Source organism: Charadrius vociferus, unplaced genomic scaffold, assembly GCF_000708025.1.
Source record: "Charadrius vociferus isolate BGI_N301 unplaced genomic scaffold, ASM70802v2 scaffold190, whole genome shotgun sequence".
Classification (NCBI taxonomy): Eukaryota; Metazoa; Chordata; class Aves; order Charadriiformes; family Charadriidae; genus Charadrius; species Charadrius vociferus.
Genome location: NW_009646608.1, coordinates 5,222,632 through 5,233,320, shown reverse-complemented (window position 1 = coordinate 5,233,320; position 10,689 = coordinate 5,222,632). Strand labels below are relative to the sequence as shown.

The following is a 10,689-nucleotide window of genomic DNA, read 5'->3' as shown; positions in this document are numbered from 1 at the left end:
CTACATGAGAAACACAGAATCATAGAATGGTTTAGGTTGGAAAGGACCTTAAAGATCATCTTGTTCCAGCCCCCCTGCCCTGGGCAGGGACACCTCCCACCAGCCCAGGTTACTCAAAGCCCCATCCAGCCTGGCCTTGAACACCTCCAGGGATGGAGCTTCCACAGCTTCTCTGGGCAACCTGTTCCAGTGCCTCACCACCCTCAGAGTGACAATTTCCTCCTAATATCTAATCTAAATCGACCTTCTTCCAGTTTGAAGCCATTTCCCCTCGTCCTACGTGATGCAAATGATGTCTTGTTCCCGGCAGGCAGAAAAGCCCGTCTCCCCCGCGCCGCCCGCCCTGGCTCTGGAGGCCGTACGTTCAAACACAGCTGCTGTGATACGCTATAGCCAGCACGGTGCCTAACGCAGCGGGAGAAGTAAGGGATGGCATTTAATGCAGGTCATCGCACAGTCCGAGTGACAGGAGCAAGCGAGTCTGCTGACACGGGGAGTGCAAACAGGGGAGTTTTGGGGCGAGATGCTCACGGTGCCGGTGTGGGTTTAGCGGGGTGGAAAATAAGGAAAACACATCTCACTCCCTCTGATGAGAGACAGCTTTGCAGATCCCCCGGGACCCTCCCAGTGGAAGGTAGGAGTCAAAAAGCCAAGCAGAAGTGTGACCAGTGCCACCATTACCAGTTATCCCAAACAACTGTGGCATCAGGCAATTAAAATCATTGCTCTCCTAGCAGCTACACTAACGTACAGCTTGAGGACACCCTGAGGTCGCACGCGGCCGAAGGTGCTGTCACTGCAGACAGGTTTGCCAGCACAGCCCCGGTCCCGGGAGGAGCTGGAGGACACGTCCCTGGACATGCAGGACCCACACACCCCACATCAACCGACAGGTCCCGGGATGCACGGTGCGAAGCATCCCATCCAGCGAGCAGCCTGCACAGCCCGGGCTGCTCCAGCCCTTCAGCCACTGTGTAGATGGGTTGGGTATTTTTTCTGCAACCCCGCCCCCCGACGCTCAGGGCTAAACCCATCCCTGTGCATCCCTCGCCGCCGCACCGCCCCAGGGTCACGCATGACTTTATAAGGTACTGAGTTTAAAAAAAAACAAAAAAAAACCAACCCAAAACCCCCATGGGCAGAGAAGCCCATCTCCTTTCCTCCCTGGGCCTGAAGGGGGAGTGTTCTTCTTTAAGATGTTATCGCTCCGGTTTTGGCACCCGTCCCTTTTTCGCTGTTTCACTCAGGGCCCCATATAAGGCCAGATTTCCAGAGCCAGGTGCCGAGCGGCAGAGTCGGTGTGCGAGCGGGGCCGCGCGCCCGGGTTCTCCCGGAGAGGCTTCTCCAACCGCACCGGTGGCCACTGGCTTTGGCAAACCCCTCGCTGGCTGCTGGGGAGGGACCACGGCCGATAAAAGCCATGGAGGAGAGCAGGCACGACCCTCTCCCACTCCGACCAGCACGCCTTGCCTCGTCCCCACTGGCAGCAGCTCTGGCACAGCGGTGCAGGCTCATCTGTACCCGGGCCAAGAAACGATGTTTATTCAATTCCGCATAATCTATTTTCCATCGACTCACAATGGATCTGTTTTTCAACCACAGATGACTTAGCACGGAAACAAACCCCTCTCATGCAGGAACCCAGCAAGGCTCTCCCGGGATCTGTGAGACACCCCCCAGGGGTGTGGGTGATGCCACCACTCTTGTCCATCACAAAGGGTCCTTCATCCTGGGGATGGGTGACTTCAACCCCTGGTAGCCCAGCCACCTCCCAACCTCCCCATCATCTCTTCTCCTTTCAAGGGTTTGGTGCCACTCAAACCAGGGACGAAATTTCCTTCGGTATCTTGAAACCAACAGTGTCGGGAAGTTTCAAGCCAGAAGAAATCATTAAATGACCTGGACCAATACAGCCGTCCCCCCCCCCACCACCATGCACAGCCCGCTGCCCCACGTTTGTTCAGGTATACCTCCCATGAGGACTTCTGCAGTGTGTGCAGTCTGAAAAGCCACCCCTTTCCTCAGCAGGCTGTTTCAGGAGTTTATCACCTTTACAAAACGCGGGTCTTGGTTCTAAGTGGATTTTATCTGACTTCATTGTACGGACATAAAAAGAACCAGCGATTTTTTCCAAAGCAGTAAAAGGTCCGTTAGTAACCAGTATGTTTCCCACAAAGATATTTACACACCGCAATCAACTCACTTGTCAGTCCTCTAGATAAGCTAAACGGTTTGCACTTTCAAGTTCTCGCTGGAAGGTGTTTGCCCGGCCCCACCACCAGACCTCCCTCCGGCAGCCTTGTTTCCTGCAAAACCTACAACCCCAAAGGGCGATCCCGCTGTGGGACACAGGATCGCCGCTCTCCCGAGGTCACCCCTTTCGCCGGGGCGTTGCATCACAGCGGGGACCAAGATGTGCTGTTTGGCCGTGGGACCTTTTTCCAGAGCTTCTGGTTTGCAAAGCATCGGTCCTCCATCCCTCAAGCATCCCGTGGGTCCGCCTGCCCCGGGGAGCCCCCACGTGCTCGGGAACCTGGGGTATCTCGTGATGTAGGTCCCACTGCTCTGCCCTCGTCATTGGTACGTTATATTACACGCTGTTAAATCAAGCGTTCAAACATATGACATGAACGCATCTAATTTTAACAGCCTTTTAATTATCACTGCTCCCCTATTTTCCCTTCAGCTGGTGTCAGGCTACCTGGATTTCGCTTACCCAAATCACGTTTTTTCAGAAAACTAGCACAAAATCAACAATTCACCTATTCTTCTGGAATTTCTCTAGCAAAGACAATTACTGGAAATTAACTTCACAAAGCAAAAGCCAATTCCTTTAAGACTCTTGGCTACACGTTACCCAGACCTGTGAATTTTAAAGCGCCACATTGCTAAGAGATGTTGTTTAATATCCTCTGGGTTGCTAACGGGCTGGAAAGTATTTCATCACCCGCATGTGATGCAAATACATCATCCCGCGTCTTTCCAAATATATGGATTGAAGTGTAGATGTGCAAGCCTCACACATGCAGTAAAAGGCTTTTTCGGAGAACACAGTAAAACGTAATTACCTTTGGCCTCAGATCTGAGCACCTCGACTTCGGCTCCTAAACACGTATTTATTTAAGTAATCTAAATAAACATATTTATGCTGACACCTGAATAGGAAAGGCACGATTCTCAGAGGTGTTAAATACCAGCAACATCTACCAGCCTCAAGGAGATGTGGACTGCTCAGCTTCCGGGCGGACAGCAGTCATCACCAGCACCAGAATGACCCCAAGAGTTAAAAAAAACACACTGTTCCTCAAAAACCTGGCTGACAGGGTCCCTTCCAGCAAGATTTTGGGAGTCCGAAGCAAAACCAGGGGGATGAAAGACATCAGCCCTTTGCATCCCTCGCATAGTCCCTGTCCCGGCAGGGAAGTCTACCTGAGCCACCCCACCTGCCGACCATGCTGGACCCATGTCTTGGTGTGCGGCCGACACACGTCAACTGGTGCTGTGTCATGCCAGGGAGAGACATGAGCCCATCGGAGCTGTCCGCAACCCTGATGGATGGGGTGTCGTGGGCAGGGGCAGCTCTCCTGAGCCCCAAAGGGCACCATGGGGAGAAGACCCAAGGGCCACCTGACCCAAGCTTCGTGAAAGGATTTGTGCTTCGATGGCAGCGCCGGGCTCTTCCAGCGACCTCCTTTGAACTGTTAATCAAGCACAATCTTGCAGAATAATAGCCTGGTTATTATTGCCTTGTTTGCATAACAAAAAGGCCCAATAAAACTGATTTGACTGTGCTCAGAGGGGGTGTGAAAGATCAGCCCTGAGTTAAGAGCTTCAGGAATGCAGCAAACTGCTCCAAAGCCTCAACCCAGGAAGAAAGACAATGCAATTTGCCATCAAGAAAAGCCCAATAGACCAATAAATTACCCATGTGCAAAGGGATTAGATCAGGTTTCAGTTGCACTGAAGTGGGGGGAGGAGGACCAGGAGGAGGGAACTGAAGGAGAAAAATAAACCTGACTCTCTTAAAGCGCTGGAGCTCATGTTTTGCAAGGGCGTGCATGGGGAGGTTGGCTCGAAGGGGCCACCTTCCACGCTGGGGCCTGGGGTCTGTGCTCTCTTCCACTGGCAAAAGTAGTGGATGCATCAAATCCGGGCAACGGGCCGGAGTGACTCTAGATGTATCTGAGAGCGCACCTCAATCCATGCAGCTTCTTTTAACCCTGTCCTTGTCTTGCTCAAGAGGATGCTGGGGAAAGGCTTTCTCCAGTTTCTTTGAGTCAAATGAGGGACACAGAAGGAGTTTTCTCGTTTCAACCTGTGTCAGTCACTAAAGCATCTGGAGGACCAGCCACGGCCAACTCCCTTTTGTCCTCAGCACCGAGTTCATGGCCCCCCATCTCTCCGCTCCTGGCGTCGTGGAGACACAGGGCAAGCACAGGCAGGAAAAAAGCAGAGTCAGTGTCTTCACCGGCTACAGCACGAACCGTTGGATGCTGCCGAAGGAGCCCTTGATTGTTCCTGTCACTTAGTCAGCTCTTTTGGCTCCGAGAGTCAGCTTACCACTGACCCGGCACGTTCAGTGGGGGCGAATGTCTCTCCCCAGCCCCCCTGGCCAGCATTGCTCCTCCACGCTCGCTTCGACATCTCCATGCAAGCAGAACGGCGAGAAGACACCATCAGAGAGGACATCAACCATGGAGCTCGTAGCCGAGGGCCATGAGCGACTGACGATGCTGCTGGGAGAACGACAAGCAAATCTCGGGAAGAGTGGGAGGCACGATGGGCTGAGAGGAGGAACCAGCGGTAACAGAGTTGCAGACTTTGCTCTTCTAACTTCATCCTGGGCTTAAGCGTTGCTTTTGCCACAACCGTTGAGCTTCCACCAGCTCGGAGGAAGCAGCGCTGGTGGATGGTTTGGAGGATGCGGGTTTTGCTCCACAGACACATGCTGCGAGCCGGTGGATGGCGGACAAGGAGCGAGGGAGGGAGGGAAGTGATCTCCTCTGATTCTCCATCTGCAGAAGGGCGCTAATGAAGCTGGCTCCCCGCCACGGTGTGCCGCGGGCTGGAAAGCGGTGCTGGAGCTGCACACCTGGGCTTTCCCAGCTTTTGGGGAGCGCCCGGCCCCTTTCCCCAAGAGTTCTCAAGAGCTGGTAAAGTTCCTTGAGGGGAACCGACCATTTCATGGAGGAGGACGCTGAGCACATGAAGGGTTTCACCCAAGACCAGCCCGGTGGGAAGAGAGGTGGATTCGCTCTCTCATCCCCTGCGCGAAGCATCACCCTCAGCCTCCTCCCACGGCCAACGCCACCCATGTCCCCATCCCTCTGAAGCAGCGGTACCCAGACGAGGCCACCTCCGCCAGCCACCTCCATCACCGAGTGTTTCAGGTTTCCAGCAGACATCACTCTCCCCACGCCGAAGCTGTTTTCCCAGGGTGCCTTTGAAGGCAGGGCTGCCACCCACCAGCGCCCGGGGGCCCCCCAGGTGTGGCAGCGGGTCCCTCGCCCTCCTCCCCCTCGCCCGGGCAGCGGCGGGGCTGGCAGGGAAACGCTTTCTGCTCACAGGTGTGGATTCCCTCTAGGAATAATCATCCCCGCCGTGCTCTTGTGAAATTTCAGCCCTTCAAACCCTGAGGTAAATGAGACCCGAAACGAGGAGATGGAGAAAAGCCCGGAGCACATAAATCTGGATGAGGCAAATTTATACAATTAAACGCCTGCCAAAAAATTGCGGCATCTCAATCGGAGGCGTTGGTTTGTGCGCAGGGCGTGGGGTGGCAGCTGCCCCGGCTGGCAGGCAGCAGCACCACCAGCCCACCGAAAAGCCATAGGGGCACCCGATGAACACTGGGACCGTACGAGGGATCTAGTGGATCGCCTCCTGCCGACTCGGTCCCCACCGCTCACGTCCCATGGAAGCCAAAATAGCTGTTACTCCTCCACAGCCATGGACCTTCAGAGGTGTGTTTATTTTTAAATGCATCTGATTGCTGCCCCCACTGCGCTCAAGGTTTTAATTTTTAGAGAAAAAGTAACTTTTTAACTGCAACAAACCCCCCTCCGGTGCCGCTGCTCCGCACCTTCCCACCCCCAGCACAGTGATGCTCTCACACCACTGTGGGCTGGCAAAGCCCAGAGCCAGGATCTGTCCCTAAAACGTCCTGCTACATGACCTTGTCATCTCAGAGAGGGCTGTCCGGAGTGTGTCACATGGCAAGAAAAAAAAAAAGGTAGCTTGTCCAAAAACCAAGATGCTGTAGATCACTACTTGGGCTTTGGGGACCAAAAGTCAACAGCTGTCCAGGAAGGAGAGGAAACCAAGGGAGGAGAATGGCATCCTGGGGGGCATCAAGAAGAGTGTGGCCAGCAGGTCGAGGGAGGTCATCCTCCCCCTCTACTCTGCCCTGGTGAGGCCACATCGGGAGTACTGTGTCCAGTTCTGGGCTCCCGGTTCAAGAAGGACAGGGAGCTGCTGGAGAGGGTCCAGCAAAGGGCTACAAAGATGATTGAGGGATTGGAGCATCTTCCTTATGAGGAAAGGCTGAGGCACTTCGGTCTTTTTAGTCTGGAGAAAAGAAGACTGAGGAGGGATCTTATCAATACTTATAAATACTTAAAGGAAGGGTGCCTTTAGATGTTCCCATCTAAAGGTAGATGGGAACAGTCTTTTTTCAGTGGTGCCCAGTGATAGAACAAGAGCTAACGGGCACAAACTTGAATGTAGAAGTTCCATCTAAACATGAGGAGGAACTTCTTTCCTCTGAGGGTGGCAGAGCAGTGGCACAGGCTGCCCAGAGAGGTGGGGGGCTCTCCCACTCTGGAGTCATTCCAAACCCGCCTGGACGCCGTCCTGTGCAACTGCTGAAGGTGCCCCTGCTCTGGCAGGGGGTGGGACTGGGGGAGCTCCAGAGGGCCCTTCCAACCCCCACCAGTCTGTGATTCTGAGAAAATACTTTGGGCTCCAGCGAAGCTTGCTCTCTGCCTGACCCACAGAAACCCCGTACACGCAAGGACAGCTCCGCTTGCTGGGAATTAAATGGCCAGACTCCCCTGGATGCTCGTGCAGCGGAAAGTGGGACTCGACACCCTTCTGGTGCTCCACCCTGAAGGACCTACTGTTCTCGCATCTGCAGGGACACCAGCCTTTGGCTGCCCCGCACACCACGGCCGGGCCGTTAGACAGAGCGGCTCAGTCTGCGCCTACGAGGGCTGCGTGTGTGTAGGAGCCAGTTTGTTCTCCGCAGTAAGAGCCCGATGACTTCATCAAGGGGATGGCATCTGGTTTTGCAGTTGGCCATAATTCAATTCTCCCCCTTGCTGCAGGAATTTCAGCTGGTGAAGCAGTGATTTACTCAGCCGGGCTGCACTTGAGTGCAAAGCAATCTTGAGGCTACAATCGAACGCCCTGTTATTTTGAGAGCTCACGGAGAAGGGAATAAATATCCTCTTCTTTTCATCCCAGTAGTTGCCAAGTGCAGGGTACAAAGCTTTTTAAAGGCATTTAGGGGCTCTCCTCTTACAAGTGCGTTCCGGGTGCCACGCACAGCCAGGCAGAGCTCTGCCTGCACAGATTACTCCTGATCTGCAGCATCGAGACAGGATTTGCCAGGACAGCCAGAAAAAAGGCCAGGCACCCCCTCACCTGCCCCACCACAGCTGCATCTCTGAGCATCCCCCATCCGTCCGTGAAACCCCTTCCCCGTCACCCCAGCACACATCACTCCAGCCTTGCAGCAGCCCCAAGTCCCTCAGCCCCCTTCAAACCACCTAAAACCCTGATGCTTTCTTTTCGGTCTTGGGTTCCCACGCTCCCCTTTATTCCAGGTTTGGTGTCTGCTCCAACGGGCAAAGCAAACCGAACTCCATCGAACCCATACAGACGGACCAAACCCCCCCCCCCCGTCTTTGACCTTCTTTGCTGTCCTGCTAACTCTCATCCCTTGGGAGCTGTAGCACTCGGCTGGGGGTTTTCCCAAGGGATTGATGCGGTGAGGAGGGGCTCGCTCGGGCTGTGCACCCCCCTGCCAGAGCCTGCGGTTGCTTTATGGGATGTGCCCATCAGGGAGCCAGAAGAGAGACCACAAAACTCATTGTCACGGGGGCCTGATCCAGCGCGGCAGCCCGGTGCTGCGGGGACAGCAGGTTGGCGCGGAGCCCGAGCAGAGCCCCCAGGTTAGGAAGTTTTTATGGCTTCCCAGCCCTGTGAGAGCTTTCGTGTGCACATCCCACTCGTCGCAGCTGTTTGGGCCACAAAGAAGGAAACCTCAGCTGCTGCCATGATAAACCCAAAGTCACTCTTAATATCGCCCCCCTGTTCCAAGTAACCAAGGGTTGGGAATTTCAGGATTTTCTGTGGAAAAAAGCAACATATCCACCCCATCTGCATTAAAAACAAGGCGCCTCCTTCCAGCCCCGCAATGAGCCTCGCTGGCAATCGCAGAGAACTCCCTGTTCCAAGTACAAGACCCGGCTCCGAGCAAGCAACAAAACAGGGAAGCCAAAATATTTCCAGGTTTACGTTTGGATCCCTCCCTTCTTCTCTGCCCTGACAACATCCCGCACAGGCGCGCTTGCTCCCCTGCCGCCACCTTCCCCGGCCCCCGGCACGGCTCCCCATCCGCAGCCTTGGGGAGGTGTTGTTTTAACAGCCTCTAAGCCCCGCTTCTCAATTTCGGCTTAATGCGGCGATCACGTCCCTCCCTGCCGCTGAGACAAAAGCCATTTATCAACCGAGGCGATACACCTCCAGTAGGGATGGATCCTTATCCGGAATCAACCACATTGCTCAGATGGACCAAGGGCAGAAAATCCCTATTTTTTTGTTCATTTTTTTGGAGGCAGGACCATATTACAGGCGAAACGGCAAAGCTGAAGACAAACCGGGAAAGCCAAAGCAAACTGGAGTATGAGGCAGCGCACAAAGCCTGACATCTGGGGAAAAAACAACCCAGGGCCAGATTTTCATAGTACAAGAGGGCAGAAAAAGGATTTGCGAGAAAACTCAGTGTGGTTTGTACTGGGAGGCGCAGGTGAGCACCCCGGGACATAGGGGTCCCATCGGGGAGGGGGGAGCACCCACGAGCATCCGACGTTGGGACTTGGCACAGGGAGGACTTCTGCCAGGGAAAGTGTCAGCAGTGGCCTTCTCCTTCCACAGCTGCCCCACGCTCAGAGGTCACCCTGACCCACGCGGGGGACACCCACGCACGGGGGGACCCACACCAGTGCCCCCAACCCAAGGGTGCTCGATGGCGGAGGTCGCCCAGGAGGCAGTGGGGTGAAGCCATCGGTGCGAGAGCGGGAATCCAGCCCGGGGTGTGCGCGTAGAGGTGTGTGTGGGGGGTTTAAGCAAATAAATAAATAGGGCAGAACTCGGCGAGGCACCGATGTGACACGCCGAGCGCCCGCTTGGGCAGCCTCCAGCCGCCCCGCTCACCCAGGGCTCCCAGGAGGGGTGCGAGGCTTCCTCCGGACTGGGAACCTGCTGGGAACCCACAAATTCCCAAGAAGCAGAGTGGGGAAAAAAGGGCAAAGGATCTTCCAGGGAATAAATCCCTCCTCCTCTCCCCTCCCCCCCCTTTTTTTTTTTTCCTTTTTTTTTTTCCTATCCTCCCACCCCAAAAGCTTTCAATGAAAGCCCCCGGCGCGCTCCCAGCCCTATGCACAGGGAGCCCCGTCTCCGCCTGCGCCCCGCTCCCGCGGGCTCCGGATCACCTCGTTCTGCCAGTTCTTTGCACCTTATTTGACTGCTGAAGGGAGAATCAAACAAAGCAGGCAGCCAGATCTCCTATCAAGTTCTTTCTTGCACCGTAAATCTCACAGCCTCAACGCTTTGCAACTCAAAACGCCCCGAAAAAGGACGTTAAGCAACACGCATGGGAGCAGCTCCAGTTTCCTGAGGGAAAAAAAAAAAAAAACACCACCACCCCCCCAAAAAAAAGAGGGGTTCAGCTTCCAGCCTCCTTGGGGATCCCCAAGAAGATGTGGGGTCCAGAGGGACACCTCAAGTGCTCCGGGCAGCGCTGAAAAGTCTCGCTTTCCTGCAATAGGGCTAAGAGGGCAAAAGCGGGGGGAGGCGTACAGCAGTTATTTATTTATTTACTGCATGTGTGTGCAAGACTGCTTCACCTACGGTTATGCAAAAGAAAGGCAGAGGCGATTTAAAAAAATTAATAAATTAAAAAAAACAAAAAAGGAAAAGTTTTACCAAACTAAAAGATAAACGGAGAGATTTAAGCGTTAGGGTTTTTCTTAAAAAAAAAAAAAAGGGAGGGAAAGAAATTGGAGAGTTTTGGAAGGAACAAATCCGCCTCTGTGGACTGGGTTTCCCCTCCCCCAACAAAAACAAGCACTCAGGGCTTGAAGGAATTTGCAGGCAGAGATCTGCCAAAAACATTGTGAAAAACTATGGGGGATTCATTGGAAACAGATGGCGTTTTCAGCTGTAATTCTGAAATTCTCTCCTTTTCTGACACAATACAAACAAACCGGGGCTGGGGAGGGGGGAGGCAGAGCCCAGCAATCGGGGCGAGCGGCCGGGGGGTGCGCGGCGAAGGGCCGGCGGGCGAGTGCTCGCCCCGGGGGACCCCCATGCTTTTTGCGGGACCGTTTGGTTGCCATCCCGCTTTCGGACACAACCCAACAGCTCCCGGCTCGGCGGGGGCAAGCTCTCCAACGAAATAATGGT

General features: G+C 54.5%; 1 protein-coding gene across 1 annotated transcript in view; it reads right to left on the bottom strand.

Moving 5' to 3' along the window:
- RGMA (repulsive guidance molecule family member a) overlaps positions 1-10,689 on the bottom strand; it is a 17,345-nt gene that overhangs the window by 5,733 nt on the left and 923 nt on the right. The gene's annotated exons all lie outside the window — the stretch shown is intronic.